At 48.0% G+C, this 13,080-nt stretch overlaps 1 long non-coding RNA gene across 1 annotated transcript; it reads left to right on the forward strand.

Annotated features, from left to right (window-relative positions):
- Positions 1-11,783: 11,783 nt before the first annotated feature.
- Positions 11,784-12,454, forward strand: LOC109506942 (uncharacterized). The gene is made up of 2 exons (XR_002166382.1): positions 11,784-11,949; positions 12,041-12,454. It is a non-coding gene; the product is annotated as an uncharacterized LOC109506942 (long non-coding RNA).
- The last annotated feature ends 626 nt before the right edge of the window (positions 12,455-13,080 follow it).

Raw genomic sequence — 13,080 nt, forward strand, 5'->3', positions numbered from 1 at the left:
CGCCCTTTTTCCTGCTCTCCGCGAACGTCGTTCCAGCTGGCGGGCGGCTCTGCCGCGGCGAGCCAGCGGCCGCTCGCGATTTGTAAAGCAGAAACGGCGGCGGGAACTGACACGGGATGATTTCATAGTCTAGGGAAAAGTGGGGGGGTGAAAATACGGCCGATATATTGGGAAGACGACGCACGGCCAAGAAAGTGAAGCTTCAGTTGATTAAAAGATCAAGTCAGTAAGCCGCCCCTCGTGACAAGAATGAGCGTACCCGGAAAGCGCTCGAACCGTCTGCGCCGGCCGACACGGATGCTGACAAAAGGCGTCTACGGCTTTTCGGTGGTCGGGACGCGAACTGGGGAGGAAAAAATCTCAGGCTACCGAGCGTGAACCGGCCACAGATATTTGTCTGGCCGCGCGAGAAGGCGACGACAGCGTCGGACAGGAAAATCATACTTTTATTGATGGTCGGCAACCTTACGAGGGCGAAAAAAAGGTTAAACGTCTTGATTTGCGGAGAGCAATAAAACCCGAGCGGCACGCCGACGTCTTTGTTAAAATGAGATTTTCTTCCATTTCCACTACAATTCAGGTCAAGATTATCAACTTCCGTTCGATAATTCATGATTTTGATGAACCGCAGACTCTGATAGGACCTGATTTCAAAGTGACAGTGCAGGGGAAAAAAAGCGCAAATAAATCGATGAGGATTCCGTTTACTGGTGTGGTCTGCAACATGTTAGAAAATAGACAAATGTTGATCATGGCTTTCCAAATTAAAAGCAGATGTTTGTAATTGTTTTATTTGGATTCAACACAAAGCTCATCAGTCCGCTTTCATGGAGGATGAAAAAAATCAGACAATATTTAGTGTTGAGAGGCTGAAATTCAGAGAATTTGGACGAGAGGGGGCTGGGGGGGGTCACCAACCCGGTGCCCACGAACACATGAGTAGCCCACGGGCCTGTTTAAAAATAGCACACCAGTGATGGGATTTTCTGGGAGTGCTGAGGAAGTGATCATTTGAAAAAACAAACACTGTCAGAGATTTATAAAAATAAAGTGTTGTCTACTGGTATTGATCCGTTTGCTGTTTATTGTGAGAAATCATCGCCATGATCCTTGCCCTCCCATTAATGAATATCATTTGGATTCAATCGGTAGTTCTCGGTTTCCAAAAGGTTGTTAATGTCAGATTCTGAACCCAAAACCAAATACAGTCAAACCTCGGTTTTCGACCATAATCCGTTCCAGAAGGCTGTTCGAAAACCGAATTGTTCGAAAACCGAAACCACGCTCTTTTTAATAAAAGCATCTTTATTGAACACGTCTGCTCACAATGGAAAGCTACACGAGGAAGCGTCACTTCCTCGTCTACCCGAGGAAGCGTCACTTTCTCGTGGAAGGAAGGCGAGAGGAGTCAAGTGACGCTCAGTTTGTTCGAGAACCGAAATTCGGTCGTCATCCGAGGCATAAAAAACTCGGAATTTTTGGTTGAAAACCGATTTGGTCGAGAACAGAGACGTTTGAAAACTGAGGTTTGACTGTAATGTTTTGGATTCTAGAAATGCAGTCTCAACTTGCGACAACAAAAATATTTCTTCCAGAAAAGCGCACCGACAAAAGGTACAAACTGAAATCGCTGGTCACAAAGAGCAAGGAAGAGAAAAGAAAAAAAAACCCGCACAAAACAAAAAGCGTTTGCAAAAGCGAGGTACAAGAGAACACCGAGAATACGCCAACGAAGCATCACAAGTTATATAAAACGAAAACAAAGATCAAAATCTGCAAAAAGGAGTCATGAAAATACTTACAAAGGTCTATGACAAAACGAGAGCGACTGTGAAAGATATAGAGAGGTCAAGAACACAACACTTGAAGCACAACCGCGAGCGAGGTCAATAATTTTGCCGGTCCTTAAATACATGGCAGGCTTGATTGGTCAACGCGGAACAGGTGCGCCTGCTGGAGGGAAACGCCCTTCACCCCAGCTGGGGCTGACAACAAAAAAAAACCAGACAAACGTGACAAGGTAGCCCCGCCTCGAAATGATTGATTATCAAAATGGTCGTTCGTACAATTGGTACAAATAAAAGTAGCGATCAGAATGTAGATGGAGAAAATGGATAAAAAGAATAAAGTACAATTTCACTGAAGTAAATGCAACAGGGTATGTGGAACACATTACTACCCACCTCTGCTGATTGGTTCAAGAAACACGCCCACTGCTCATACAGTTCAAATTACATGAGCCAGCACAACTGATTCTGAAGGCCCCGTGCAGATTACGTTATTCCGGCAACACTCGAATGCTGGAATCTAATTGGACGGAAAATGGGACAGCCACAGACATGTGCCGGAAGCAGTGCCGGCGAAAGAAATTAACACGTACAGATAGACAGACCGGGGATAAACGAATCCGATTGAAAGCAGGTCGGCGTGTTAACGTCTTCCTCAAAGTTAGACGGTCGAGACGATAAAGAGCAGTGGCCCCGCGGCGGAGCCGTGTGGGAACGCAGCCGTAAAACAAGGCTTTGGAAACGCTGCTGACAGCAAACACTGCTATTAAAACATATCTTATGAGGGGTGCGTGCGCGCGTGTGTGCGTGCGTGTTGAGGGAAACTTGGAAATGAGATTAAGAGGAGAAAGTGTTGCCGTGTGTGTGTGCGTGCGTGTGTGGCTGTAAAACCCTATACAAGGTGCCAACGGCTCTGACCCTTCACCTCTTTTGAATGTTGCTATATGCTGGAATGTGTATTAGCAGGATTTGGTGTTCCGGTGCCCCTGAGGGTGTGTGTGTGTGTGTGTGTGTGTGTGTGTGTGTGTGTGTGTGTGTGTGTGTGTGTGTGTGTGTGAGTGTGTGACCTCAGACATGTGTTGGTGTTAACTGGCACCACCAAGCCTGGAGGGGATCATTAGTGAGCTCGACACGCCGCCTTTACTGTACATGGCGGGAGGCGGTTTGCACACCAACGCACCTTTTGTGTGTGTGTCCCTGCATCAAAACGTCCTGACCGCGGCGACGCCAACATGGCGACCTGAGCGCCCCCCCTCCCCCCCACCCCCCTGCGAGCAGCCCATTAAAAGGTACGAGAAGGACCATAAACATGGATCAGCGTCAACACTGATGTTTGTTCGGAATACTACCACGGACTCGGGGTGGGGGGGTATGGATATATATTTTTATTTCGTTGAATCTACCAATGCTTGGTGGAGGTAAAGAAGCTGAAGAGGAGGGTGATGAGGGACACCCCGATAGAAGGGAAGCTGAGCTTGAGGTGTGTGTGTGTGTGGGGGGGCCGTGGGGGAGCGGGCATGCAAACAATACTCAGCAACTTCTTGGGGAAGTTTTAAGTGGTCCCTTTTGTCTGCCGTCATGGTTCCCTTCCCTCCTCTTCTGCCCATCCTTTCTTCTGGCCTTTTAACAGTAACCAGAGAGGGCAAGAACAACGCTGGGATGCAGCGGGGGGGGGACGAGGAGGGTGAGTGGGGGACACCGACGGGGGAGACAGCGAGACGCTTAAAGGGGCTCGCAGATAAGAAGTGTCTCCACGCTGTAAGGGAATCCCGTCTTCCTTTTCCTCTTCTGTTTTCAGATAAGGGAAAGAGCAGGATTATCTGTGTGTGTGTGTGTGTGTGTGTGTGTGTGTGTGTGTGTGTGTGTGTGTGTGCGCGCGCACGTCAGACAGCTTTCTAAGACCCTTGATGCCGATCATCTGTTTTCTACCATTCATGCATTCTTCCATTCACAATTGACTGTGCGTGTGCGTGTGTGTGTGTGTGTGTGTGTGTGTGTGTGTGTGTGTGTGTGTCAGGTATCAGGGTCGAGGAAAAGGCTGGCCCGTCTGATGCAACTCGCTGTGGAAACTAAGCAACCACTGCGGAGATTCTTCACCTTCCATACATCGGACGTACGGCAACAGGTGGCGACGCAGCGTCGTGCTACTTCGGCTCTAGCGGGAGAGCCTCTCGTTGCTCCGCTTGTGAGTACACATGACCGGCGTTGAGAGATGAACAGAGATGTGTTATTCTAAAGCCCCCCCCCCAGCCCCCCACCCCCAAAGTAAATTAAGAGATTCGAAGATAATTGCTGGAAACGTGTGCAAAGACGGAGAACTGGCAGCCGGCGTGTGGACCGGGCGTAGTGCCGCGGCAGCCATTTTAGAGTCCCTTGTGTCGTCGTTTTTTTTTTTTTTTTTTTTAAATCACTCGCAGGTCTGTTGACAACACTTTTCTGTGTGCTTTGTCAAATTTACAAGACATTTATTTTCACCAGGGAAATGGTTTTATAATAGATGCCTTTTCTTGAATTGTACACGGCGAAAGTTGTTTTTAACGACTGCCCGGCAGTGGGGAAAAAAAAACTCCTCGGGACCATCACTTCCAATCGCCGCCTTGCCTATTCCGGGAGTTGCAAAAGCAGCGAGCGGGGCCACGCGTCAATGCAAGTGCCGCGTCGAAAAGGCGCTACGCTTCATTTGAGGGCTCGCGGCCTCCCAATCAGCTGCGCGACGCCTCTCATTAGCCCGTCTGCAACCCTCGGCCATTTCCTCCGCCGGGCCCAGTGAAAACAAGGCCGGCGCGCGCTCGCCGGTGTGTGTTTCGCACCCTGTCAGTCACGCCCCTTCTGATCGATGGCCGGGCGTCCCGTGCAAACATTCCCTGTTGGTTTAGAGGTGCGCGCGGCACCTGCTCCGCGCAGTGATTAAACGGCGACATTTACGGGCAGGAGCAAGAAAAACAGAGGCGCGAGGATCCGCCGCGACTTAATGATTTCACCATGTTGGGTCGGCACTCCCGAAATGCTCTCTTCTCATGAAAGGCAAGAAACCCCCCCCCCCCCCCCGCCTTATCGGTCTCCTTTTCCTTTCTCCTGGTCTCTATTGACGCCACTCAATGCTATCAGCGGCGCGTAATGCCCGCCATTACATCCCCTGACTCTTTGTCTGGCTTATCAGGCCGGATCGGACCCGGCGCGTTGCTTGAGTTTCCATTCGGCGCGTTCACCCGAGCGACATAAGTGGAACGGAGCCCTCCAGGATGAGAAGACAAACTTCTTGCTCGTCAACTTACAGCCACAAGCCGACATGTTGCGTCATGTCCCAGGGGGGAAGACAGATGGCGCTCATGAAACCATCAAAGCTCGACTTTGAACGGAACCAAGCGTTGTTGTTTACGAGATGTCGCCTGGAATATTTCGTGCTTTGGCTGATTTATAAAGATGCCCCGCAGACCGAGTTGCCCATAATTACGGCAACCGAGTGGAGGTTTTGGTGGCTTCCTCAAAGAGGGGGCAGACAAGCCATTTTTGGGGGGCGGGCGACCATGTGAGAGGTTGAAAAGATTCCTCCTCGCCCCCCCCCCCCCGACAGATCCTTACAATCCTTTTCCAAACCATTTGCTGATGTTGCCCCTCATGAATTCATCTTCCCAGTTCCCATGGTAACGCAACGCAGCAGCGCCACTTTGAAGCGCGTGCCATCCAATAATAAGCCCACTTTGACATGGGGCTCGGCGAACGGGCCTGATTGATACGGCGACCCTCGGCGGGTTGCTGCGGCAACGGGCGTCAACAAACAGGGCGCTGATTGGGGGGGAAGTTGTCAAAACAAACGCGCCACCGCCATCAAACACTCCTTCCCGGACACGTCGCAGCTCCCCTAAATGTCTGCTTGCTTGGCCGAGAGTGAAGCACGCTGGGAAAAATTGAGAGTCTTCTTGAGGCCCTTGGCTCCGAAAACGGCTGATGAGTTTTGAATGGCCTCTTGTCCTAGGATAAATCTGCGGTCGTGGCAACCGGGAGTCGGCCAGGACGAGGAGAAGTAGTCGGAGGAGGAGGTTGGTGGTGGTGGCGGCGGCGGCGGCTCTACCAGAGAGCGACGGCGAATCCGTAACTGCGTTCGGAATCATTCATCATTCCCGACTGCCTAATCACTACGCGGGGATTTTTACCAACTTCTTCTGACCACGGCTGCAGCATAATGGAACATACTCTCGAAAACAGTTGGGTCAAAAATAACCCAAATCCGGCACAAAAGGGACCGACCCAAAACGTTGGGTCGAATGAATAACTCACAAAAAAACAAACAAATAAACAGGTTTTGGGGTTTAACAAATAACCCCAAAAGTTGGGTCGGTCCATTATTGACCCAACTGGGCGTGGCTTTGTAACAGTTGGATGTCACTCAAATGAAACACGGGGTGAAAGTAGTGCGTGAACATGCTTGGCGAGGTCACGCTACACAGAAGCTGATGGCGGCAGGATTCGCGAGTGTGCGTGTGTGTGTGTGTGTGTGTGTGAGACATCTCACTCAAGTGAATGGAAAGAAAAGTGCTGACCTGACACGGGTTGGAAGCGTAGCGTGGCACATCCTCCCCACGTGGGAACGAGTCGAAGGCACATGTGGATCCTGTTGGGAGACAAGGGGGGGGGGGGGGTAAGCACTTTTGCCAAAGTCTTGTTTTGCGCGCATCTGCCTGATGTTGATTTTCGCCGCGACCAAGACGGAGGAAATGAAAGAGAGGACAGAGCGCGGGAGGAGACGGACAGAGCGGACACGTTTGAGGTCGTCGAAGAGGTCACGTGACATCAGTGAGGTATCAAAAGAGGTCAAAGAATCAAGTTGAGCCTTGCTTTATGAAACCTTTGAATGCAGCTATTGAATGCCCCCCCACCCACGCCCCTCCTCTTCCGCCCCTCCCCGAGGCTAAAACGAATCATTAGCATTCCGCGTAAGACTCCGACGAACCCGTTCGGGAGGAAATGAGAACTTTCGTCTTTTCATATTTGACATTTTCCAAGCTGCCGTTGAAGCTCAGAGTGATGAAGTGATTTGGATGGTGAACTCTTTGTCTTAATCCAGGCGGGAGGACGAACAGGCGGCCTGTCCAAAATCATTTCGACCAACATGTTTGTTCTCGCGACTTTCATCTCCGAGTTCTTTTCTCATTTCCTCGCACATTCCTCCCTCTCCTCCTCCTTCGTGCGCGTCCAAGGCCGCGGGGCCAAGGAGCGCCTTCCTGCGCCGCCGCGGACAACAAATGGACTCAATCATCAAGCGTGACGCTCGCATGCCGGAGACGAACGTGAGCGCTCGGGCGGCAGCGCCCGCCAGACGCTCGCGCGTCCTTCGTCGCGAGGTCATTCGGACCGCCGTCCGCCGGTTGCCAAATTTCGGCGCGACACGCTGGGAAATGGCTGACAGTGTGGGAAAGGTTTACAAACTGAAAAACAATCGGCAATAAAAGTCAGCATTGTGAGAGCAAGGAACTCACACACGCTAAATTGCCGTTTGCGGTGAGTACAGAAGAATTAGACTTCTTCTGTCATGACTCTTTAGTGTGTGCGTGCGTGTGTGTGTGTGTGTGTGTGTGTGTGCGTGTGCGTGCGTGTGGACACAAAACACCAGCAGCATGCGACCATGAATGATGACCACGTTAATCACAAACATATTTCCACATGTGCAAGGAAGACACAACAGGCCGCGCCTCTCCTTTCCGACGCGAGCGAAGCGTCCGCACGAGGGAAACCAAAGATGGGGAAGATAGCGGACATGACATGATGTCATCACGTTTGGAGGTTTGACATTCACCTGAAACCTTTTTTGCTGCATGTTTTACAGAAGACTTTATTTATCATGGCCACAGCGCAAAAACAGCGAATAGGTGAGTGATGGAAATACAAATGGTCGTTTCCTCCACCCAAAATCCGCCATCAAGGAAATTTGCGAATCCTAACATGCACTCGGGCCTCGACCATGTCCCAAAGTCACGCGACAACAAACGCCACTTGCTCTGTTGTCGCCCATTAACCCTCGCCGACATGCCGCTGATGTCACCGCTGCGTTTTGACCTCTGAGGAGTGAGCTCGGCGCGCCCAAAAGTGTCCCCGCCCTCGGCGCGTCTCTCTACAGTGTCCATCCATCATACGGTGACAGCACTTAGTTGCCATGGCGGCCGGCGGGCGGGACTTTTGGAGTCATAAAGAGATGATGTCATATTTGGACTTGAGCAGCAAAACAAATAGATTTCAATCCAGCGATGCGTCATGAACGTACACCCCCTTTTACGTGACGCCTTTTGATTTATGACGCCAATAAAAAATATTGATTAGTTGAGCATTAGCGAGTCACTAAATCCCTCTCTCGGCACCTTTGACCCTTGCCGCAGCCATAAAGTAGCACCTTATTATCAGAAGTTGGGCACGTCATGTCCCACCCCCCCGCTCCCGCGCTTTCATCATCAGGTTCCAAGCCGGCGGGACGCCTGCGTGCACATTTCACGTCAGGCCGACAAGATGAACAAATCACCTTAAAAAGGGTGTCAAGCTGCGCGCGCACACACACACACACACACACACACACACACACACACGCACACACACACACACACACACACACACACACACACACACACACACACAAGAACGACACTTCCTGCGCCATCGTGTTCTCCGTCGCCATTGTACAGTACAATGTGGCGTCTGTGCGAGGGCGCAGGTACAGTAACGGCGCCTCCATATGGCTCCCATTCCCCGCAGGAAGAAAGGCCATATTGTTGGCGGCCTGTAAAAAATTAACTGGGCCCGCTCTTGAAAGTCTAACAAAAGCGCCACCCCCTCCTCTTGACGTGGTCTGGAAGAGTCCTTTCACCTGGACGTCGGTGCTAGTGGCCCAAAAAGGAAGACAACAAACAGGACGTCTACGCCCAACGTTGCTCATGGTTAGGGAACAAACGCATTTCAAACGGCTAGAAATTGGGGGAGACATTTCTATTTGCCTGTATTCATTGCATAAACCAGTGACGGTGTCGTAATAGTACCACTACTCGTGGTATACAAGCTCCCTCTAGTGGTCGGTAAAAGGATCACTGAATTATATATTCAGACTATTTGCATGCCGTGATGAATGATCAGATGTAAAGTATAGTTTAGTTGTGTAAGGAGGGATGGGTGAGTACCAGGTATTTGTATCGGGCCGATACCGGCCTTATTTTTATGGTATTGGGTACCGTTGCAGGCTGCGGATACCAGCCACCGATACAAAAGAAAATCTGACATTGAGTAAATCCTCTTCGGCACTAAGTGGCGCTATACAGTTTGACACGTCAGTGAATCATCAGCTCCGTCGGAAAGAAAGATCTTTGTTCATTGTGTTGGCGACAATTAATACTTTTTGAACAGGAAAAGGATAAAATGTATCAAAAATACGTAATAGTCAAATCCTCCACTGTCAGACCTTCACAGGAATCTTTCATTACGCTGAGGTTTGTTGTGAAGTCGGACAACGCCGGGCTCCAACGGAAATTTGCAGAGTGACCGGGACGAGGTCTTCACTGTATTTTAAACAAACAGTTTAGGTTTGTTCAAGAACATTAAGATCGGTTTGTTACGATCAAGTGAGTCAACCTGCCTCCTCTAATTGGCTGAGGACTCTGATTGGCTCCTGGACTACTGCCAAAGACCAGTGAGCGGCCTGTCTGCAACTTCAAACATCTGTGTATGTGTGAGCGTGTGTGTGTGTGTGTGTGTGTGGGTGTGTGTGGTCACCTTGGAATACCCACTCACACACACACACACACACACACACACACACACACGGTTTACTATTAAACCTTACATCAATTCAACGTGTGGTCGTGTGTGCAGGGGTCTTGACACTCGCAGTGGGGGCGCGTCGGAGCCACAATGGTCCTTGTAGTCTTTACAGCTGCTGCGCCTACGCACACACATGTGCGTACACACACACACACACACACGCACACACAGTAAAGTCAGTTATAAAAAAAAAAAAAAAAAAATGCAGACGAGCAAATTAAAAGAAAAGTGCAGCGAACAGGAAATGGCATCATGGCGCTGGCGGCCTTCCCAACCCTTTGAGGCGCCGTTATGGCTCCAAACATTTAGGCTGTGTTGGGAATAACTCCCCATCCAAGATATATACATCTATATGTATAGTGCCCGACATAGTGAGTTTGCCATTTAGTAGTGCTGTTGGAATGTTTAGTGAGTATGGGTTATCCCCAATATAGAGCCCTCAATGTACAGTACCCCACAATGCATCAGTGTCAGTCCGAGTTTAAATGGCACCCAGTGCGAGACACCACCATCCCATTTTTAGTTTTTTTTTTTTTTTTTATTATGAGGCACCCTACTGCCTCCAAAGCAATGCCACCCTGTCCGGCCTCACGTAATACACATGCAACAAACCGCCAAACCAACCAATGATCATCAGAATGTCGTGACCCTTTAAATATCTTGACTCTAAGTAGCCAATATGTCACAACGCAGAAGAACATCATGTGCTTGTTTGTCTTGTACTCATTTTGTGCACTACACTCATCTTAAAACACTGTCATCAGAATGCATTTGGTGAGTATTTCTGACAGAAGGTCCAGCAGCTGACGTTGATCTGGTATGTTAGGATCATGCGACAGCAATTGGGTAATTATGTAATTAACGTAATGGCATCCCAAAATAGTGTTCCAAAACTATTTTCAATTTATTCACCATGTAAAAACACACATATGGTCTGACTAAGGGGGGAAAATGATCTTTAAAAAGTCATTTCATTATTTCAGTTGTTATCATTATCTAATTTAGCATTTTTATGTATGTCGTCCATAACCGACAATCAAAAATTATGATCAGTTTACTTTTACATTTACCACATCAAAGTTACAATAATCAAACCAAACGAACAGTAAGTTACCAACAAACAACCGAACTACGTCTTGTTCTTGTTTTTCACATTTTAAAAAGTCATTCCAAAACAAAGTGTCATATATGACGTAATGAAAGCTCAAAACCCCGGCTAAGTGGTGAAATTGTCTAACGCAATTTTTTGTGTGGTTTGACTTTATTTTAAATGCATTCCTAACACCCCTACATGTGCCGGAACTCAAATAAAAACCACTCTCAATCTTCTATTCTTAATTTTACTCAACGGTTCGAATACTTGTGAGCGCTGAGATGCAGTCAATGTATTATCTAGAATTCTAGATTATGTTCCCGGACCCAGTATTCATACAAATTGCAACCACATTACAGGCCTACTAAAAAATAATCCGGGATTTTTTTCTTAATGTATACTTGATATTCTGGAATGTAAATTACTGCCGACACGCGCTTGGATTTTGAATATTTAGAGCCATCCGTAAACAAAATCAGAATTTCAGAATGTTTGCTTACCTGTGGGAAAGTGTAAAAAAAATATGTGCTTTCTTCTTCTGGTCACATGACCAACGACAACAACGCGACGAAGGCAAGCTTGCGCCTCCTCGCGGAGGAGCTCTGGATAAGCTTTGCGGGGAAAGGGGCTGGTGGGGAGAAAGAAGTGTAGGTGAAGGGAGAACTCTCAAACCAAGAAAACGTACGTGACAAACAACGATGAGTCTTTAACGACTCACATTTATGGCGCAATCATCACAGCATGAAACAAAGTTTACAACGCGGGGAGATTGTGCAAGTGTGAACACACAATGACCGACATACGCAAACATCCTATCAGGATTCCACACACCCCCTTCCCCTCGACCATAAATACATTCAGCTTTAATCTCCATGTGGATGAAAAGCATAACAGTCTTAATTTAGTTTATTGATCAGTATAATTACTGATACTAATTTGGAATTGTTAATGTCTCAGACAGTACATACTCACAAAACAATAGAGTAGTGCGGCTGTGCGTGTATGTTCAAGACTCTGGTTCAAGGCATATGTGTGTGTGTGTGTGTGTGTGTGTGTGTGTGTGTGTGTGTGTGTGAGTGAGTGAGCACGATTGTTCCATAAACCGGCGTCAGAGGGGCGAAGGTCAGGACATGGGAAATTTCCAGGATTGTGCCATCTTTTTAGAGATGGTGTTCGGGGAGGTTGCAGGATGGAGCCAGTGGCGTCACTCCTGTGTTCTTTATTTAGCGGGCCTTCTTGAAGTCTATGGTTCGGGATGACCCAGAGGAAGAGGTGAGCGAGGCGAGGCGGCGGCGGGCCCAGGCCACGCTCTGACTTCACGCCGCAACAATCCCATGATTAACAATCTTGTTAAATTATACAGCTTTTTCCCAGCGAGCATTCTTGCCCGCCAGTTAACACGAGGACTAATGAGAGGAACATGGAGTGGAAAATGTTGGACAACAGGAAACAAATAACACACGCTCATCGCACAAGTTGTGAACCGGGCGCTGCAATGTCACACTTGCAAGCAGCCGTTTGCTAACGGTGGGAAGTAACCAACTACAAATACTTCAGCGGATCTTCAGGTGTCTGTACTTGCTGAATTTATTTTTTGTCACTACTTTTTACTTTTACTCCCTGCATTTGACAACAGATATCTATACTTTTAGTTAAGGAGTTGAATCAGTACTAAGTTGAAAGTTTTTTTTTTCACACAACTATATGTACTTCTCCTTTAGTAGAGTGTGAGTACTACCACTGCTAATGATGCACGTAAAGATGTTTAACTTCCCTGGAACACATCTGCTTGATGTCTCATCGTGTTTTCTGGCTGATGTCATCATGCGTTACACGATGCTGACATCGCTACCTCGCGTTTTTACGAGCTGCAAACGTTTGATGTTGCCGGCCTCCTCACGTGTTTGAGGTGAGAACCAAACAACGCGCTCACCCGGAGCTATTTTCCACCACATCTGGTCGAGACTGACCCCTCTGTTGTGGATTTGTGTGAATGGGATTCACATGAGAGGAAAAAAATGCTGATAATGGGCGGATGATTTGGATGTTTAAGGTTCCTAAAACGCAACCCAGAGGGACACCAACACTATTATTTTTTTTAATCAGAGCCATGACTAATGATCATGGGGGGGTATGTTCCCAACATACCTACAACAGGGGGAAATTTGCAAAGCGAGAGATTAAAAAATAAAAAACGTTTTAAAAAGAGTTTAACAAACTCGGTGGCCATCTTCATGCTTAAAACAAAACAAAGTGTACTATCCAAGAATACGGGACATCGCGATCTCTCTTTTTTTTTCATAAATCGATACCATTGGTCTTGATGCATTATTAACCAATTTAAAGCGAAAAATCGATTAGGAACAAATCTATTAACTCTCTTGTATACTTGAACTGTTAGTT

This window comes from Hippocampus comes, unplaced genomic scaffold (genome assembly GCF_001891065.2).
Source record: "Hippocampus comes isolate QL1 unplaced genomic scaffold, H_comes_QL1_v1.1 scaffold246, whole genome shotgun sequence".
In the NCBI taxonomy this organism is placed as follows: Eukaryota; Metazoa; Chordata; class Actinopteri; order Syngnathiformes; family Syngnathidae; genus Hippocampus; species Hippocampus comes.